Source organism: Mus musculus (genome assembly GCF_000001635.26).
Source record: "Mus musculus strain C57BL/6J chromosome 5 unlocalized genomic contig, GRCm38.p6 C57BL/6J MMCHR5_RANDOM_CTG5".
NCBI classification, from domain to species: Eukaryota; Metazoa; Chordata; class Mammalia; order Rodentia; family Muridae; genus Mus; species Mus musculus.
The window spans coordinates 572440-592871 of record NT_187059.1 but is presented as its reverse complement, the minus strand read 5'-3'; the positions used below and the strand labels follow the sequence as shown (position 1 = coordinate 592871).

General features: G+C 40.4%; 1 protein-coding gene across 2 annotated transcripts in view; it reads right to left on the bottom strand.

Moving 5' to 3' along the window:
- LOC100041806 (PRAME family member 9/15-like) overlaps nt 1–5283 on the bottom strand; it is a 38006-nt gene extending 32723 nt beyond the window's left edge. The window contains exons 1-2 of one of the 2 annotated variants that reach the window (XM_017318920.1): nt 5166–5283; nt 1887–1989 (exon numbers count right to left, since the gene is read on the bottom strand). The gene's annotated coding sequence lies outside the window, so the exon portion shown is untranslated. The remainder of the gene's footprint in view (nt 1–1886; nt 1990–5165) is intronic. The other variant, XM_017318921.1, reaches the window with a different exon arrangement.
- Between the last annotated feature and the right edge of the window lie 15149 nt (nt 5284–20432).

Below are 20432 nucleotides of genomic sequence, written 5' to 3'. Positions count from 1 at the left end.
AAAAATTGGAAAAAAAAGAAAAAATAAAAAAAAAAAGATATCTAAAACAATCCTGTACAAGAAAAGTTCTGGAGTGATCACCATCTCTGCTTTCAAGTGTTACTAGAGAGCAATAGTTGAACAATGTTATCAAATTGAAGACCCGGAAATAAACCAGTACAATTATGGGCATTGGTTTTTGACAAAGAAGGCAAAACCATATAAGAAAAAAAAAAAGAAAAGAAAAGAAAAGAAAAGAGCTTCAACAAATGGTGCTGTTCTAACTGGATGTCTGTATGTAGAAGAATGCAAATAGATCCATATCTATCTCCCTACAGAGCACTCAAGTCCAAGTGAATCAAATATATCAACGTAGACATGCATGCACTAATTCTAATAGAAAAGTTAGGAATAGCCTTGAACCCATTAGTACAGGAGACAACTTCCTGAACAGATCCAACATCTCAGCCCCTAAGATCAACAATTAAATGGGACCTCATGCCAGGGAGGGTGGCACACGCAGAGGCAGGTGAATTTTTGAGTTCGAGGCCAGCCTGGTCTACAAAGTGAGTTCCAGGACAGCCAGGGCTATACAGAGAAACCCTGCCTCGAAGAACCAAAAAAAAAAAAAGGGGGGGGGACCTCATGAATCTAAAAAGCTCCTGTAAGGGAAAGAACACTGTCAAAAGGACAAAATAGAAGCCTAGAGATTGGGCAAAGATCTCTACCACCCTTACACCTGAAAGAAAACTGATATGCAAAAAAAAAATATAAAGAACTAAAAAACATAGACACCAACAAACCAAATAACCCAAATCTTAAAAATGGGCACATAGCTAAATAGAATTCTCAACAGAGAGATATTAATGATGGAGATGTATGTACAGAAATGTTCAACACCCTTAGTCATCAGGGAAATCCAAATCAAAATGACTATAGGATTTCATTTTATATCCTTTAGAAGGGCAACAGTTCATGCTGGCTATGATGTGCAGCAAGGGGAAAACTCTTCCTTTTCTGGTAGGAGTGCAAACTCATACAACCAGTCTGGAAATCAATTCAGAGATTTCTCAAATAATTGGAAATAATTTTCCCAGAACTGATTATACCACTCCTGGTCATACACACAAAAGATACTTGATCATACTTCAAGGACAGTGTTTTAACTATGTACATAGTTTTATTGGAAATAGCCAGAAACTTGAGACAAAGCAATGTCCCACAACTGAAAAATGGATAGTGATCATATGGTACATTTACACAACAGAATACTACTCAGCTATTAAAAACAATGATATCATGGAATTTGTAGGCAAAACTCAGACCAAAAAAGGACAAATGTGGCATGGACTCATAAGTATATATTAGCCATATAGTACAGGATAACCATGCTATCCACAGACCCAAAGAAACTAAGAAGGAAGACCCAGCAGAAGATGCTTGAATCTTACTAAGAACAGAAATTAAGAACACATCAGGAATAGATGGATGGAGGGAAATGTGTGAGAGAGAAAATCTGGACAGTAACCAGAGGGATTGCATGTGAGGAGGTTGAAGGCAGAGAGAAGTGGAATCTGTGACTGTGGAGAATCTCTGAGATGAGCTAGATAACTAGGACAATGGAAACTCCCTGGAATCTATGAGAGTGACCCTAACTATGACTTCTTGAAATAGGACATACAGAAAATGAACCAGTCACATGCTGTAACTAGGCAAGATTTCTGATGGAGACAACAATTCAGCCACAAACCCTTAACCCACAAATTTCCCTGCCTATAAATATGCATGAATAAGGAAGGAGCAGAAATTGAGGGAATGCATAACTAATGACTAAACCAGTGTGAGATTCATGCCAGGAGAGAGACACTACCCCTGATGTTATATTAAGGATATTGTGTTATACTGACCGACGGGAGCCTAGCATTCATGTCATCTGAGAGGCTTCACACAGCAGCTGATGGAGACAGATGCAGAGACCCAATGCAAAACATTAGGCAGATCTTGGAGAATCTGTGGAAGAAAGGGGTTGGGGGAAGGATTGAAGAATCGGATAGCTCAAGTAAACAACAAAACTTACAGAATCAACCAACCAAGCCCGATAGGGGCTCAATGAGATTGAATTACCAACTGGAGTGCATCCACGGGATAGACCTAGGCTTCCTACACAGATGTAACAGATGTGCACCTTGGTCATTCCATGAGACCCCTAGTAGCAGGAACAGGGGCTGTCTAATTGTTGCCGCATTTGGATCTTTTTTCCCTAACTGGGCTGCCTTGTCTTGCCACAATTAAAAAAAAGAAGCACAAAGTCTACTGCAACTTGATATACCAAGGTATATTCATGGGAGACCTCCACTTCTCTGTGGAGAAATGAAGGGGAGAGGAGGTAAAGGAGGTGAGAGAGCATAACTGGCCAGACAGAGAGGAGAAGCTGCATTCTGGATGTAAAATAAATAAATTAATAAATTAATGGAAGTCATCCAGTCTCTCTTTCTTCCTATTGGGTTCCTTTGTAAGCCTTGATATGGGAGCCTTTGTCTTGCCTTGTTTTGTTCTCTCTGGCTGTCATCTCTTGGAAACCTGCTTTTTTTCTGAAGAGAAAACAAAAGGGGATTAGCTCTGGGGAGGGGAGATATGTGTTTACAGGGAGTTAGGAGGAGTAGAGGAAGGGGAAATATGAATGAGATGTATCGTATATATTTGAGAATATTTTTAACAAAATATCCATTCTCTTTTAAAATACAAAATCTCCTTTCAAAGTCCAAAGTCTCTCAAGTCTGAGCTCCTGTGAAAATCAAATGTAAATTAAATTCTTACTTTAAGAGGAGAAAACCAGGGCATAGTCACAATCAGATTAGAGCCAACCTAAATGGCAAGAGTATAAAGAACTCAATGTCCAATGCCTGGGTACTAATGAAAGACTCCGAGAGGAGCCCCTCGCTCAGGCCTCAGGACAATAGCGGACACCCAAGAACTCATGACAGACCGAGCTTGTTGCAAACCACATGAGGCTTTATTCGGGGAAAGCCAGAGCTCTGGGGACGACTCATATCCCACGCAGGGGTAGAGGAGTCGTCCTCGAGGGGAAAGAGTTCCCAGTTTTTATAGGCCCTCAGGGGGGAAAGGAGAAGGGGGAGATTAGGGGATTTCCAGATCTAAACAATGTCTATTCTCAAGAAATGGATATGGGAGGGCTACAAGGAAAGAGTCTAATGAAGGTGCAGCAATGGGCACACACCTGGTCAGAACATTGGCAGACACACAGGTTCAAGGAGTGGCCAGAGCATTGTGCACCTCTATTTTTCTAAATCAGTGAAGCTAGTTCTTCTAACACTGACATCTATCTTGCCAATTTCAGGGCTTCTGTGTCCTTTTACATTCTGCCAGGATCTTTCATTACCTTCTCTCTTCTGGGTTCCTTCAAAGGGCTTGGATCACTTCTCTGGTCTGCCCTGTACTGCACACAGAGCTTGTCTTCTAGGCTCAAGCTAGCTCCACCCCATACCTGCTGTCCTTGGTACTCATGCCAAGGTACTGCATCTCCAAATGCTGGGGGTCTGTCAACTGGGTAGCACTTTCACCCATAGCCTTTCCTAGACTCCAAGATTCCAGCAATGCTCTCCAATGCCAAGCCTCACCTGTTCTCCCCTTAGTAACTTCATAACCAGCACCACCTGGGTGATTCTTTCAATAACAAGTTCAGCTGCCAACCTTGGAATACAGCTTCTTTGTATTCTGAGAGAACACTCTCCAGATGACTTTACATCAATAATGCTGGTCTCTTAATTTATATCTGCTGATTCTTCAGCCCCAGCTGACCTATATTGATATTTCAGGAAAGAAAAGGTTTCGCTTTACTTGTTCTGGTGACTTGTTCATCAAGAGCTGATTCTTAAGCTAAAACCTGAACCATGAAGTCTTAACTCAAATGGCTCAGTAGTCTTGGCTTCCTTCTGAAGTATCACAAGCCATGCCTCCACCATCTGTACTGCTCTCGATGCTCTTACCTTCCAACCTCCTACAGAACGCCTGAGATCTCTTCACTTAATGGATTTTCTACCCAAATTTCCAAAATCCTTTCCCAATACTCCCTAAAACATGATCAGGTCTGTCAAAGTAACATCACACTCTGCCAGTACCAGGTAATGTCTTTGGGATTGTTTGCTGTGATGAACCTGGTCCACCAGCCTAGGGATAGAACTACCCACAATGGGCTGTGCACTTCCTCATTAATCACTAATTAAGAAAATGTTCTACAGGCTTGCCCATAGCGCAGTCTTATGGAGGCATATTCTCAATTCAGTTTCCCTACTCTCAGATGACTCTAGCCAGTGTAAAGTTGACACAAAACTGTCTACACACACACACACACACACACACACACACACACTTACACACAAATTTCAACCCAACAGTTTTTTCTCTTATTAGTAACAGAGGAAAACCCCTCAAGATATTTTAAGGTATTATTCTTTACATTTTTCTCACCGATGAGAACTTCATTTTTTAATGAGTCTAAGTTCCATGAATGCTGACAAAAATAAGTGAAATAAAAGTTTAAAGGTAGATACTAGACATGTAGTGAGTTTCAGGAAGGCTTGCCAGTGTGCTTTGAGCATTCTCTGTCACCACACTCTTTTAAGAGTCCACAGAGCTTGGACTTTTTCCCATCACATAGGACATAGAGGTAGAAAGGTCTCTGCTGCTCAAACTCATCTAAGATACATATATATTTCTGAGGTAGCCTGGATTATAGGAGACCATGTTTCAGTTTAGCAAAACTAACCAAGCAATAAAACTAGCCAGAAACATTAAAATGAAACAGGAGATTCTTGAGTAACAGCCTGTAAGGTCAACCCCTGGGAGCTGAGGCTGGGTTTGGTCACACATGCCAATGACTCAAGTATTCAGGAGACAGGGACAGGAGGACTGCAGATTCCAACCAATCTGAGCTACATGACTAGTTCCAGGCCAGTCTGGGCAACATATCAAAATGCTGTCTCAAAAATTAAGAGTCACAAATTATCAAAGGAAAAGACACTTTGAGCTAAACTAAAACTGAATTTGGGTTTGAAACCAACCTCTAAACAGCAAATCTGGGGTCAGAAATTACAGTGCCCCATGCCACCCAATGTCCTCAGCATGGAATGGCAGGGTGGGCTGCAGAATGCAGGTGTTTAACTTACCTGTGGTGACAGTGTTCCTAGTTCAAGCAAGGACAGGCTGAAGTTTTAGGTTCTACAACTCTGAAAGTTTCCCTTACTCCTCTGGAGCAAAAAGCCACCTTCTTCCTTACTCCTCCTCTTTGCCACCCCAGATCCACCCACAAGCTACAATTTGATTCGATGGGAAGGGGTAAATCTCAGAGAGCCCCACCTCTAGTTAAAAAATCGCAGTAACCAAGGGCTGCTCAGTGAGGGGGAATTAATAAAAAAACAAAAAACAAAAAACAAAAACCCTGAGCTTCCTAATTGCTGTGCAGCTCCAGGTGGTTGGACTTGAAAACACATATACACAGGAAATAGTAAATCAGACTCAGCTGGTTGTAGTTATATATTACAGATCTGTACAGACACTCATATGTTCATGTGTCTATGTGTAGTTGTTTGTGTATTATTACTGGATCTCTCCCAATGCAATGCTCGGTTTCTTTGTGTGATGAGCAAAAAGTTAAGATTGACACATCAGGAAGGGGAGAAGTGGATTCCCTTTTTGTTGATACAAAACAACAACTATAAACTAAACAAAACGAAACAAACCAACTCTAATCTCAAAGGGAATAAAACATACTTTATTCTGGTGCCAAATAGGAGTAGTCATGTTCTGAAAAAAGATTTAGGTTACACCAAATTTCTTGTTTCAACATAAAAGCAGTCTCATGAAGTTCTTATACTAGCAACTCAAAAAAATATATAGGTAAAATTTTAATGTTAAATTTTAATATTTACATTGCTGGGAATGTTAGTAGGTAGGTTTTTAAAACCTGAAAAATCTCTCATATCAGCTTCAGATGCCATCTGAGAACATTCTGAAGTTTTTGATTGTTGGGACTGGTGTTTTTAATTTAATACACTATAAGTGTTTTTTTTTTTTTAATCTATTAGGGTATTAGGTCCTGTTTTATTCTTTAGTGACAGGGTGTTTGGTGGGACATATAGGGAGAGACAAGGCATGGCTATTTAATACACTAAAGATTCCCCAAGTCAACTGTGTTCAATTTCCTGCCTGAGGCATTCTATCTCCCCCATGTCACTGCATGCCGGTCAGCCAGTCAGCCTCTGCAGCCATCTTCCCAGGAATCTCTTTGCAGTCCTCCTTACAGAGATGAAGTACATTAAAAAGAATTGAAAATGAAATTCAGAAGGAAGTGCATATATCATCTTATTAGAGTCTGAGAGGGAGACAGGCCATCTGTAAATCCCAGAAGGTACCAGATGGGAAAGGAGATAATGAGGGAGAATCATGTCTTTAGAGTTAGGGACAGCAATGGTGGTCTGCAAACACAATATAAAAAGGCAGGTGGTATCTACAGAAGAGAAGGACAAAAAGCCTAGAGAATCACAGCAGGAATGTTTAGAACATACACAGGTATTGGAGCGAAAAAGTTTAAAGATTGCATTCACAAATTTGAGTTAGAACCCAAAAAATAGGCTGGTTTGGCATTGAAGATGACCGACCAACTGGTAGGAGGGAAGTGTAAGAACAGCAGCTAAATAAGTGGTTGATCATTCTTCCCATGTCCTTGGAATATCCTCAGGTGAACCAACTCTCCTTTGGGATGCCAAGTGATTGACAGGTCAACTTGTATTAACTCCTAAATTGAAGGGATAATGCAATGTAATGTTCTAATCTTTGGTACAGATTAAAATGACAGGGTTCTCTCAGGGTCAGGGGTCAAACTCAGACCCTATAGTATGTCCAAGAGAAAGTAGCTCTTTGTATATATTGGACATTAGTCCCCTATCAGATTTAGGATTGGTAAAAATCCTTTCCCAATCTGTTGGTGGCCTTTTTGTCTTATTGACTGTGTCTTTTGCCTTACAGAAGCTTTGCAATTTCATGAGGTCCCATTTGTCAATTCTTGATCTTACAGCACAAGCCATTGCTGTTCTGTTTAGGAATTTTTCCCCAGTGCCCATATCTTCAAGGCTTTTCCCCACTTTCTCCTCTATATATTTCAGTGTCTCTGGTTTTATGTGGAGTTCTTTGCTCCATTTAGACTTGAGCTTTGTACAAGAAGATAAAAATGGATCAATTTTCATTCTTCTACATGATAATCACCAGTTGTGCCAGCACCATCTTCTGAAAATGCTGTCTTTTTTCCACTGGATAGTTTTAGCTCCCTTGTCAAAGATCAAGTGACCATAGGTGTGTGGATTCATTTCTGGGTCTTGAATTCTACTGCATTGATCTACCTGTCTCTTGCTGTATCACAATTGCTCTGTAGTACAGATTGAGGTCAGGCATGGTGATTCCACCAGAGGTTCTTTTATTATTGAGAATAGTTTTTGCTATCCTAGGTTTTTTATTATCCCAGGTGAATGTGCAAATTGCCCTTTCTATCTCAGTGAAGAAGTGAGTTGGGATTTTGATGGGGGGATTGCAATGAATCTGTAGATTGCTTTCACCAGGATAGCCATTTTTACTATATTAATCCTGACAATGCATGAGCATGGGAGGTCTCTTCATCTTCTGAGATCTTTGATTTCTTTCTTCAGAGACTTGAAGTTCTTATCATACAGATCTTTCACTTTGTTAGTTAGAGTCACACCAAGGTATTATTATTTGTGACTATTATGAAGGGTATTGTTTCCCAAATTTCTTTCTCAGCCCGTTTATTCTTTGTGTAGAAAAAGGCCATTGATGTGTTTGAGTTATTTTTATTTTTTAAAAAATATTTATTTATTTATTTATTATATGTAAGTACACTGTGGCTGTCTTCAGACACCCTAGAAGAAGAGGTCAAATCTAATTAGGGATGGTTGTGAATCATCATGTGGTTGCTGGGATTTGAACTCATGACCTTCGGAAGAACAGTTGGTGCTCTTAACTGCTGAGCCATCTCTCCAGACCCAGATAGTGAAATTTTAATGAATTTAAAATGAGTTATATCAATTTCCCCATTTTCTTCAGTGCATCTACTAAATCAGTGGTTCTTAACCTGTATGACAGGACTCCTTTGATGTACCATATTATATATCTTGCATATCAGATATTTATCCTATAATTCATAACCTTGGCAAAATACAGTAAAAATCTAACCATGAAATAACTTTTTGGTTGGGGTCCCCACAAAAATGGGAAGTGCACTGAAGAAGGGTCTCAGCACTAAGGTTGAGACCCACTGGTCTAGACTGTCTTCCCCTTTCATCCCTGCCAGGATAGTTACAGGGAAGAAGCTTCTAGGCTAGGCCGGCAGGTGAGAAGAGAGTCTGTCCTGTGGATCGCATAACAGCTCTGGGAAGCATGAAGTGCAGGAGAAACACCAGGATATATGATTTTTAAAAAAGCCACAGACATTGAAGTCGTAGGGAAGGAAAGTGACTTTTCCTAACCACAACTTAATTCTTACTGGGGGTGTCAGCATGTAGAACACACTTCATTTGGGGATTGTAGAAGGAAGGAGGTTGTTAACTCCTTGCCTTGTAGACTTAAGATGGGAAGAGAATGTTAGCTGGTTTATTCACAATTGAAACACTTTACATGGGAGGTCTTGTGGTCACAGACAGTCATTGATTTGAGCCAACAAGTTGATGCTATTGAATTGTAACCTTCTGTCTAGTTCAGTCCTGAAGGCTGAAGCATGGATAAACTGAGGCTTATTCTTTTTTTTTAAATTTTTTATTAGGTATTTTCCTCATTTACATTTCCAATGCTATCCCAAAATTCCCCCATACCACACACTCACTCACTGACCCACCCACTCCCCCTTTTGGCCCTGACATTCCCCTGAACTGGGGCATATAAAGTTTGCAAGTCCAATGGGCCTCTCTTTCCAGTGATGGCTGACTAGGCCATTTTTGATACATATGCAGCTAGAGACAAGAGCTCAGGGGTACTGGTTTGTTCATATTGTTGTTCCACCTATAGGGTTGCAGTTCCCTTTAGCTCCTTGAGTACTTTCTCTAGATCCTCCATCTAGGACCCTGTGTTCCATCCTATAGATGACTGTGAGCATCCACTCCTGTATTTGCCAAGTAATGGCGTAGCCTCACAAGAGACATCTATATCAGGAACCGTTCAGCAAAAACTTGCTGGCATATGCAATAGTGTCTGTGTTTGGTGGCTGATTATGGGATGGACTCCTGGGTGGGGCAGTCTCTGGATGGTCCATCCTTTGTATTAGCTCCAAACTTTGTCTCTACAACTCCTTCCGTGGGTATTTTATTCCCTATTCTAGGGAGAAATGAAGTATTCATGCGTTGGTCTTCCTTCTTGATTTTCTTGTGTTTTGGGGAATGTATCTGGGGTATCCTAGGGTTTCTGAGCTAAAATCCACTTATCAGTTAGTGCATATCAAGTGACTTCTTTTGTGATTGGGTTACATCACTCAAGATGATATCCTCCAGATACATCCATTTGGCCAAGAGTTTCATAAATTCATTGTTAATAGCTGAGTAGTACTCCATTGTGTAAATGTACCACAGTTTCTGTATCCATTCTTCTGTTGAGGGACATCTGGGTTGTTTCCAGCTTTTGGCTATTATAAATAAGGCTGATATGAACATAGTGGAGTATGTGTCCTTATTACCAGTTGGAACATCTTCTGGGTATATGCCCAGGAGAGATATTCATGGATCTACTGGTAGTACTTTGTTCAGTTTTCTGAGGAGCCACCAGACTGATTTCCAGTATGGTTGTACAAGTTTGCAATCCCACCAATAATGGAAGAGTGTTCCTCTTTCTCTGCATCCTCACCAGCATCAGCTGTCACCTGAATTTTTGATCTTAGCCATTCTGAATGGTGTGAGGTGGAATCTCAGGTTTATTTTGATTTGCATTTTCCTGATGATTAAGGATGTTGAACATTTTTTCAAGTGCTTCTCAGCCCTTTGGTACTTCTTAGCTTAGAATTTTTTGTTTATATCTGTACCCCATTTTTAATGGGTTTATTTAAATTTCTGGAGTACAGCTTCTTGACCTCTTTGTATATATTGGATATTACTCCCCTATCAGATTTAGGATTGGTAAAAATCCTTTCCCAATCTGTTGGTGGCCTTTTTGTCTTATTGACAGTGTCTTTTACCTTACAGAAGCTTTGCAATTTCATGAGGTCCCATTTTTCAATTCTTGATCTTATATCACAGGCCATTTCTGTTCTGTTTAGAATTTTTTCCCCTGTGCCCATATCTTCTTGGCTTTTCTCCAATTTCTCCTCTATAAATTTTAGTGTGTCTGGTTTTATGTGGAGTTCTTTGATCCACTTAGACTTGAGCTTTGTACAAGGAGATAAGAAAGATCAATTTGCATTCTTTTACATGATAAACACCAGTTGTAACAGCACCATTTGTTGAAAATGCTGTCTTTTACCCACTAAATGGTTTCAGCTCCCTTGTCAAAGATCAAGTAACCATAGGTGTGTGGGTTCATTTCTGGGCCTTCCATTCTATTCCTTTGATCTACCTGTCTGTTGCTGTATCACAATTGCTCTGTAGTACAGCTTGAGGTCAGGCATGGTGATTCCCCCAGAGGTTTTTTTATTGTTGAGAATAGTTTTTGCTCTTCGAGGGTTTTTGTTATTCCATTTGAATTTGCAAATTTCCCTTTCTAACTCCCTGAAGTATTGACTTGGAATTTTGATGAGTATTGCATTAAATCTGTAGATTGCTTTCGGCAGGATAGCCCATTTTTACTATATTAATCCTGCCAATCCATGAGCATGAGAAATCTTTCCATCTTCTGAGACTTTCTTCAATTTCTTTCTTCAGAGACTTGAAGTTCTTGTCATACAGATATTTCACTTCCTTAATTAGAGTCAGAGCAAAGTATTTTATATTACTTGTGACTATTGAGAAGGGTGTTGTTTCCCTAATTTCTTTCTCATCCTGTTTATCCTTTGTGTAGAGAAAGGCCACTGATTTAATTTTATATCCATCTACTGCACTGAAGCTGTTTATCAGGATTAGGAGTTCTCTGGTGGAATCACTTTATGGTCACTTATATATACTATCATATCATCTGCAAATAGTGATATTTTGACTTCTTCCTTTCCAATTTGTATCCCCTTGATCTCCATTTGTTGTCGAATTGCTCTGGCTAGGACTTCAAGTACAATCTTGAATAGGTAGGGAGAAAGTGGGTAGCCTTGTCTAGACCCTGATTTTAGTGGATTGCTTCTAGCTTCTCACCATTTACTTTGATGTTGGCTACTGTTTTCCTGCAGATTGCTTTTATTATGTTTAGGTATGGGACTTGAATTCCTGATCTTTCCATATCTTTTATCATGAAGGGGTGTTTATTTTGTCAAATGCTTTCTCAACACCTAACAAGATGCTTATGAGGTTTTTATCTTTGAGTTTGTTTATATAGTGGATTATGTTGATGGATTTCCATATATTAAACCATCCCTGCATCCCTGGGATGAAACCTACCTGTTCAGGATGGATGATTGTTTTAATGTGTTCTGGGATTCCATTTGCGAGGATTTTAATATTTTTGAATCGATATTCCTAAGGGAAATTGGTCTGAAGTTCTCTTTCTTTGTTGGATCTTTGTGTGGTTTAGGTATCAGAGTTATTGTGGCTTCATAGAATGAATTGGGTAGAGAATATTCTGTTTCTATTTTGTGGAATAGTTTGCGGAGAGTTGGAATTAGGTCTTCTTTGAATGTCTGATAGAACTCTGCACTAAACCCATCTGGTCCTGGGCTGTTTTTGGTTGGGAGACTATTAATGACTGCTTCTATTTCCTTAGGAAAAAAAATGGGACTGTTAAGATTGTGAATCTGATCCTGATTTAACTTTGGTACCTGATATCTGTCTAGGAAGGAGTCCATTTCATCCAGGTTTTCCAGTTTTGTTGAGTATAGCCTTTTGTAGTAGGATCTGATGATTTTTGGGATTTCCTCAGGATCTATTTTTAAGTCTCCTCTTCATTTTTGATCTTGTTAAGTAGGATACTATCCCTGTACCCTCTAGTTAATCTGGCTAAGGGTTTATCTATCTTGTTGATTTTCTCAAAGAACCAGGTCCTGGTTTGGTCGATTCTTTGAATAGTTCTTTTTGTTTCCACTTGGTTGATTTGAGCCCTAAATTTGATTATTTCCTGCCGTCTACTCCTCTTGGGCGAATTTGCTTCCTTTCATTCTAGAGTTTCTAGGTGTGCTGTCAGACTGCTAGAGTATGGTCTCTCTAGTTCCTTTTTGGAGGCATTCAGGGCTATGAGTTTTCCTCTTAGGAATCCTTTCATTGTGTCCCATACGTTTGGGTATGTTGTGGCTTCATTTTCATTAAAGTCTAAAAAGTCTTTAATTTATTTCTTTATTCCTTCCTTGACCAAGGTATCATTGAGTAGAGTTTTGCTCAGTTTCCATGTGAATGTTGGCTTTCTATTATTTATGCTGTTACTGGAGATCATCCTTAGTCCATGGTGATCTGATAGGATGCATGGGATAATTTTAATATGCTTGTATATGTTAAGGCCTGTTTTGTGACTGATTATATGGTCAGTTTTGGAGGAAGTACCATAAGGTGCTGAGAAGAAGGTATATCCTTTTGTTTTAGGATAAAATGTTCTGTAAATGTCTGTTAAATCCATTTGTTTCGTAACTTCTGTTAATGTCCATGTGTCTCTGTTTAGTATCTATTTCCAGGATCTGTCCGTGGGTGGGATGGGTTTTTGAAGTTTCCCACTATTATTATGTGAGGTGCAATGTGTGCTTTGAGCTTTACTAAAGTTTCTTTAATGAATGGCTGCCCGTGCACTTGGAGCATTGATATTTAGAATTTAGAGTTTATCTTGGTAGAGTTTACCTTTGATGTGTATGAAGTGCTCCTCCTTGTCTTTTTTGATATCTTTGGGTTGGAAGTCAATTTTATTCTTTATTAGAATGGCTACTCCAGCTTGTTTCATCAGACCATTTGCTTGGAAAATTGTTTTGCAGCCTTTTAGTCTGAGGTAGTGTCTGTCTTTGTCCCTGAGGTAGGTTTCCTCTAAGCAGCAAAAATTGGGTCCTATTTGTGCAGCCAGTCTGTTACTCTATGTCTTTTTGTTGGGGAATTGAGTCCATTGATATTAAAAGATATTAAGGAAAAGAAATTTTTGCTTCCAGTTATTTTTGTTGGTAGAGTTGGGATTCTGTTCTTGCTGCTGTCTTCTTTTAGGTTAGTAGAAGGATTATTTTCTTGCTTTTTCTAGGTTGTAGTTTCCATCCTTGTGTTGGTGTTTTCCCATTATTATCCTCTGAAGGGCTGGATTTATCTAAATGTACTGTGGGAATCTGGTTTTGTCATGGAATACTTTGGTTTCTCCATCTATGGTAATTGAGAATTTTGCTGGGTGTAGTAGCCTGGGCTGGCATTTCTGTTCTCTTAGGATCTGTATAACATCTGTCCAGGCTTTTATAGTCTCTGGTGAGAAGTCTGGAGTAATTCTAATAGGCCTGCCTTTATATGTTATTTAACCTTTTTTCCGTTACTGATTTTAAAGTTCTGTCTTTATTTAGTTCATTTGTTGTTCTGATTATTATGTGTTGGGTGGAATTTCTTTTCTGCTCCAGTCTATTTGGAGTTCTGTAGGCTTCTTGTATGTTCATGGGCATCTCTTTCTTTAGGTATGGGGAGTTTTCTTCCATAATTTTGTTGAAGATATTTGCTGGCCCTTTAAGTTGAAAATCTTCTTTCTCATCTACTCCTATTATCAGCAAGTTTGGTCTTCTCATGGTATCCTGGATTTCCTGAATGTTTTGGGTTAGGATCTGTTTCCATTATGCATTTTCTTTGATTGTTATATCCATGTTCCCTATGGGATCTTCTCCACCTGAGATTCTCTCTTCCATCTCTTGTATTATGTTGCTGATGCTCACATCTATGGTTCCTAATTTCTTTCCTAGCGTTTCTATTTCCAGAGTTGTTTTCCTTTGGCTTTTCTTCATTGTTTCTACTTTCATTTTTAGATCTTGGGTGGTTTTGTTCAATTCCATCCCGTGTTTGGTTGTGTTTTCCTGTTTTTCTTTAAGGGATTTTTGTGAATCTTCTACCTGTTTAGCAGTGTTTGCCTGTAGTTCTTTTAGGACTTCTACCTGTTTAGCAGTGTTCTCCTGTAATTCCTTGAGGGATTTTTGTGTTTCCTGTTTAAGGGTTTCTACCTCTTTAGCAATGTTCTCCTGTATTTTTTAAGTGAGTTATTAAAGCCCTTTTTAAATTTTCTACCACTATCATGAGATATGAGTTTAAATCTGCATCTTGCTTTTCAGATGTGTTGGGGCATCCAGGACTTGCTGTGGTTGGTGTACTGGGTTTTGATGATGCCCATTGTTCTTGGTTTCTGTTAGTAAGATTCTTACGTTTGCCTTTCACCATATGGAATTTTCTGGTGTTAATGTTCAAGCTGTCTCTGGCTGGAGCTTGATCCTCCTGCTATTCTGTTAGTCTCTGTCAGCACTCTCCAACTCTCACCTGAGTTCCAGTCCTCAGAGTACTCTCTGCAGGCAAGCTCTCCTCTTGCAGGGCAGGTGTCCAGAAGTGTGGGGCTCTGATCCACATCCTGACATCTGGGGTCAGAGTCATCCATGTAGGCCAACTCTCCTCTGGCAAGGAATATGCCCAGGGATCTGGGCCTCAGCTCAGCCTCCTGGCTGAGGATCAAGGCCCAATGGGACCCTGACCAAGATGCTCTGTTGCTTCTATTGCCCACATGCTCTCAGGTGATCATAAGGTCCTGGGTATGCTAGAGGTCCTGCTGTGTGGAGCATCCTCCATTGCCCAATATGCCCTCGGCCCGGTTTATGCAGAAGATGGCCGGGCTGCCCCTGACCTGAATGGGTCCCAGCCTCTGGTCGGGTGGGGTTCCTCAGTCCCTGTTCCTACTGGCACAAGACCCTCCGTGATTCTCTGGAGCTGATGTTGCATTCTACTCACCCATGATCCCAAGGTGATCCCAAGGTCCTGCATCATGGAGAGCACTCTGGATCCCTTAGCGGACTCCACAGGGCTCAGAAGGAAAATGGCAGGGGTGGCCCCAACCAGAATGAGGATCATTGAGGCTTATTCTTAAGTTACTGTTTTTAATATGAACTGGTGGAACTTTCTGTGTGTGTTTGTGTGTGTGTCTGTGTGTGTGTGTGTGTGTGTGTGTGTGTGTGTGTGTGTGTGTTGGTTGGGAGGGTTATATTGGAGAGTTCGAAAGGAGGAAAAGGAAGAGAGAGATGTTGTAATCATAATCTCAAAAATAAAATTTTATAGTGTTTATTATAAGAACTTTGCCAATAAAATCTCACATCAAAGTCAACCAGACTCAAAGTCTGTATATTTTTATAAACTTCTACACATTAAAAACAGTATTCTGATCTGTGGAACTTCACAATTGATTCTATAATTTCAATAAGGAATATATTCTAGTGCACCTATCTACCACAAAGCCTGAAAATCCCATGACATTTGAATGAGAAAACCATGTGATATATATGCTCTTTACAATGTACAACTCATGTCAGTCAGCACTTCTGTCCTCCCTGATCCTCTAGTATTTAGTCCTTTTGTCCTCTTTCTGACTGTTTCTACTGTAACCAAATGACTACTCATGTACATATATGGAAAGATACTGCATAGGAGAGAGAACATGCAATTTTCTTTCTGATATTGGGTGACCTCACTTGTTGTTAATCATTTTATGTCTATACCTTTTCTGCATATTTTATAACTTTGTTCTTCTTTAGATCTGAATAGTAATCCACGTTACATATATATCAGCCTTTCATTTTTATTCTGTCTGTTGATGAACTACTAGTTGTAATGTAATTCAGGGCTCTAGTGAACAGAGCAGCAGCAAACATTGGGGTGTGAAGTACCTCTGTAGTAGGGTATATAAAAGCAAGGTCAGATACTATTGTTAGTTTTAGTTCATTCTGAGACATCTCCAGACACTTTCTTACAATTCTTGTATAATTTGCAGTACAGGCAACTGTGACTAGTGCTCCATTCTATCTACATACTTACCAACACGTCCTGTCAGAGGTCTTTTTTTTTTTTTTTGGTTTTCCAAGTCAGGGTTTCTCTGTATAGCCCTGGCTGTCCTGGAACTCACTTTGTAGACCAGGCTGGCCTCGAACTCAGAAATCCACCTGGCAAAGGCTACAAAAGGGGACTTATGTTTCTTTCATCAGTGACTGGGCACAAAACAAATCAACCTATAGGAAGTACCAGGACACCACAAAAAAGGGAAAACTTGACTAAATTGTGAAACCAGCTTTACTTTCACAAGCCAGTCTGACAACAGTGTTACAGGAGTTAATGGTCTCACAGTGGCATGTGCAGGTGGTTCTTATGTGTGTGGAGGGGATACATTTGTAATCAGAAAGTTAGGTGGTTCTCAATTTCAGATTCAACACAAGTGAGTTGGGCTTATCAGCTAAGCTGGTGGGAAACATACTGAGTTCTTCCAGCCCTTCTTCCAAGGCCCAGCTCCTCATCCCAGCTGGCACGCCTGCATGCTGACTCCTAAGACCCCTTGAAGCCTTTTCAGAGTGTCCAAGGAGTCTCATCACCACAGTCATCATTCTCTAAGAGAATAATTCTGTGCTGAGTCACATGACTTGTAATTGCCTAATGAGAACACCAGAGGGACAGATTCAGAAAGGAACATGAGGAATTGATGACTTCAGCCTGTTCATCTGCTTCACATTTGTCAGGTCTAATGATGTCCCCTCATACAGGAAGTTACTGGTCCTCGTATTGTTTACAATCTTGAAGATAAAGGGAGACAAGTCACTAGAAAAAACAATGTTACCTTAGGAAAGTCTACATTTTATTAAAGACTATACTCAACAAATGAGTGCCTTATTCCCTCCTTCTTTTTGTAATAATTTACATCCAAGAAAATGAATTATAAGCTGATGCTGAGTTTTGTGAATGAACAATCTCTGGTGGTTTGTATATGATGCTGTTTCTAGTCATGGGGGTATCTGAATACCTGCTCTCAAGTTGGTGGCATTGTTTGGGAATACTCAGTCGCTATGATCTTGCTGGGGGATATTTGCCACTAGGGATGGGTTTGAATTAAAAATATGGGGGTGTTTTGGAGAGACCACACAATGGTTAAGAGTCTGCTCTTTCAGACTACTGGGATCATTTCCCATCACCCACATGAAAACTTTGGGACATGCTGTCTTAACCAGTTTTCTGCTGTGTGACAAAACATTCTGACCAAAAGCAACTTGAGGAGTCAGGATTTCTTTCCTCTTACAGCCTTCAGGTCCCAGTCCTTAACTGAGGGGCATCAGGGGAGGAAGTCAAGCAGGAACCTGGAGGGGTATACTGGAGAAAGTTCTAGAGAGGACTTGTTCCACGGGTCTTTCTTTGTCTAAGTTCTTATACAACTCAAGGTCACTTGCATACAGTTGGCCCTACCCACAGGGAGTTAGGTCCACCCCCAGCAGTCATTAATCAAGAAAATGCCCCCCCCATAGACCCATTGCCTACATGTAATCTGAGGAAGACGTTTTCTCAATAGAGACTGCTTCCCAGATAACACTAGCCACATCTGTGTCAAGTAAATGAAACTCTGCCAGGGAAGTGTTAGCATTCAGCATGTTTCCAGTGTCACCACTCCTCTTTTCTGAAGTCTTCATGAACACACTAAGGGGCATCATGTACATGGCATAAATTTCAAACCTTAGGTAATCTTAGAATCACCATGTAGTAGGTCACAGACATGGTATAAAATCCTAAACCTCCTGCACTGGCAGCCAGTCTTTGTTGTTTAAGAGTCATCAAGGCTATACTGGTTTAGAAGTCATGAAGGGTAAAGGAGAGCATCTGAAGTTTGGCCCTGTGAGAAGCCAGGAGAGGACATTGGTGAAGGTAAAGCCTCAGTGACAGTTGAAGGCACATGTATATAGGGGTGATGGAGAGAAGATTAAGTTTGGACCATGAGAGAACCTATGAGATCCTATTGCTAAAAGTGCAATCATGTCACAGCAGAAGACTCCAGTGTGTTGGAGCTGCCAGTATCATGTGATGACCCCAAGAACAACAGCAACATTGAGTGTAGCAAGCCAGTAAGCAGCACCTTTCAAGGCCTCTGCATCAGCTTCTGCCTCCAGATTTCTGCCCTATTTTAGTTCCAGATCTGAAGTCCTCTAGTGTTGCGAGCCTTCCAGCAGCTCACAAGGACAGGTACACCTGAATGACAGGCAGGCACTGAAAGAGAGGGAAACTAGGTGATGAGAGAGAGATGAAACCAAGACAGTGTTCTGATCAAGGTTCAAATTTTTAATGGCGGACACGCTGTATAAAGGAGAGGGGAAGCCCATTCCCACCAAATCATCCTTGGAGTCCAGCTGCAGGTGTCCACCTTTAGGATCAGATGTAGACTCCTGAATATCTAGGCCAACTCCCAGCAGGTAGCAGCAGACAGCGGCTGAACAATAGAGTGATCTATGGAGGCAGGATCCACCCTAGATAATCTCTTTAGTGACAACAAAGATGAGGAGGTCTGATTCAGTGAACTTCAGGTTGGGGGGGATGGGGGGGATGTTATACTCTAGTGACTCCTCTGACTATTGCCTGCCTTTGGTTCCTTTTCTCTAACTGGAATACCTTGTTTAGCCTCAATAAAAAAGATGCACCTTGGTAAGCTAATGTGCATTTGTGTGAGGACTCCTCTTCTCTGAGGGGAAGCCAAATAAACCTCCTCAATTTGTTTTGGTCATGATTTTATCACAGCAATAGAAACCTTAAGTAAGATAACGATTTTGGTCTGTAAGCTCTGCTCAATTCCATAGAATGCAGTTATTAATGGATTGTGATTTTTCTCTCTCAAAAAATACATGTGATTTTGAAGAATGAGCCTTATGGGCTGGGAGTCCAGGTAGTAGGATCCTTGAATGTCTGAAGCAATCCTGTGGCCTAGATCAACCTGGTTTCCAGTAGGGGGCAGCACTGACACAGAGTATAAATGGTGCCTCGGGTAGTTGTGTGTTCTCACCAAGGGCTAGGCTGAGAAGTTTCCATACACCACCACCCTCTCCCCAGCTCTTGCAACCATGATTAATTTGTACTTGAAAATATAACTATATATAAATTATATGGAATATATATGGAAAATATATGGAAATATATGATGTATGGAGATATAGATATAGAGATAGAGATAGAGATATGGAAATATAACTAAATGGGCCTCAGGATGATTTTATTCTATTTGTTTTCTTCTTTTGGTTCTTCTGCCTTTCCTGGTAGCAAAGTTTTGTCCTTCAGGAAAATTATTCATAAAAAATGCCAGTCCCTTAGAATACCCAAAATACAATTTGCAAAACACATGAAACTCAAGAAGAAGGAAGACCAAAATGTGGATACTTCATTCCTTCTTAGAATGGGGAACAAAATACTCATGGAGGAAGTTACAGAGACAAAGTTCAGAGCAGAGTCTGAATGAATGACCAACCAGAGACTGTCCCACTTGGGGATCTACCCCATAAACAACCACCAAACCCAGACACTAGGCAGATGCCAACAAGAGTCTGCTGAAAGGAATCTGATATAGCTGTCTCCTGCGAGGCTCTGCCAGTGCCTGGCAAATACAGAAGTGAATGCTCATAGTTTTCTATTGGACGGAGCACAAGGTCCCCACTGGATGAGCCAGAGAAATAGCCAGGGAGCTGAAGGGGACTGAAGCCTCATAGAAGGAACATCAATATGAACTAACCAGTACACTTAGAGCTACTTGGAGCTATACCACCAACCAAAGAAAACACATGGTGGAACTTGAGGCTCTAGCTATATTTGTAGCAGAGGATTGCCTAGTCAGTCATCAATGGGAGGAGAGACCCTTGGTCCTGGGAAGACTCTCTGCCTCAATATAGGGGATTGCCAGGACAAGCAATGGGAGTGGGTGGGCTCTTGACCATGGGGAGGGGTAGGAGATAGGGGATTTTTGGAGGAGAAACTAGGAAAGGGGGTAACATTTGAAATGTAAATAAAAAATATCTAATAAATATAATATCAAAAAAAGAAAAGGAAAGAAAGGAAAAGAAAGAAATGCCAGTCACTCTCCCTCACTCTTGCTCAGTGATCCCTAGTTTCGAGTAACAGGAGCTTCCTTTTTAGGCTATAGCTCATGGTGGCTCTTGCATATGAAATACTTTTTACTTCAAGAGAAAAGAAAAGGGGCACAGCCACAATTAGATTAGAGGAAAACAAAACACTAGTACTGTAAATAGTTTGATATCCTCCACTCCTAAATGCTACTGGTTGAAGAATATCATTAATGGTGTCAGGGCTCTCAAAGTTATTGTA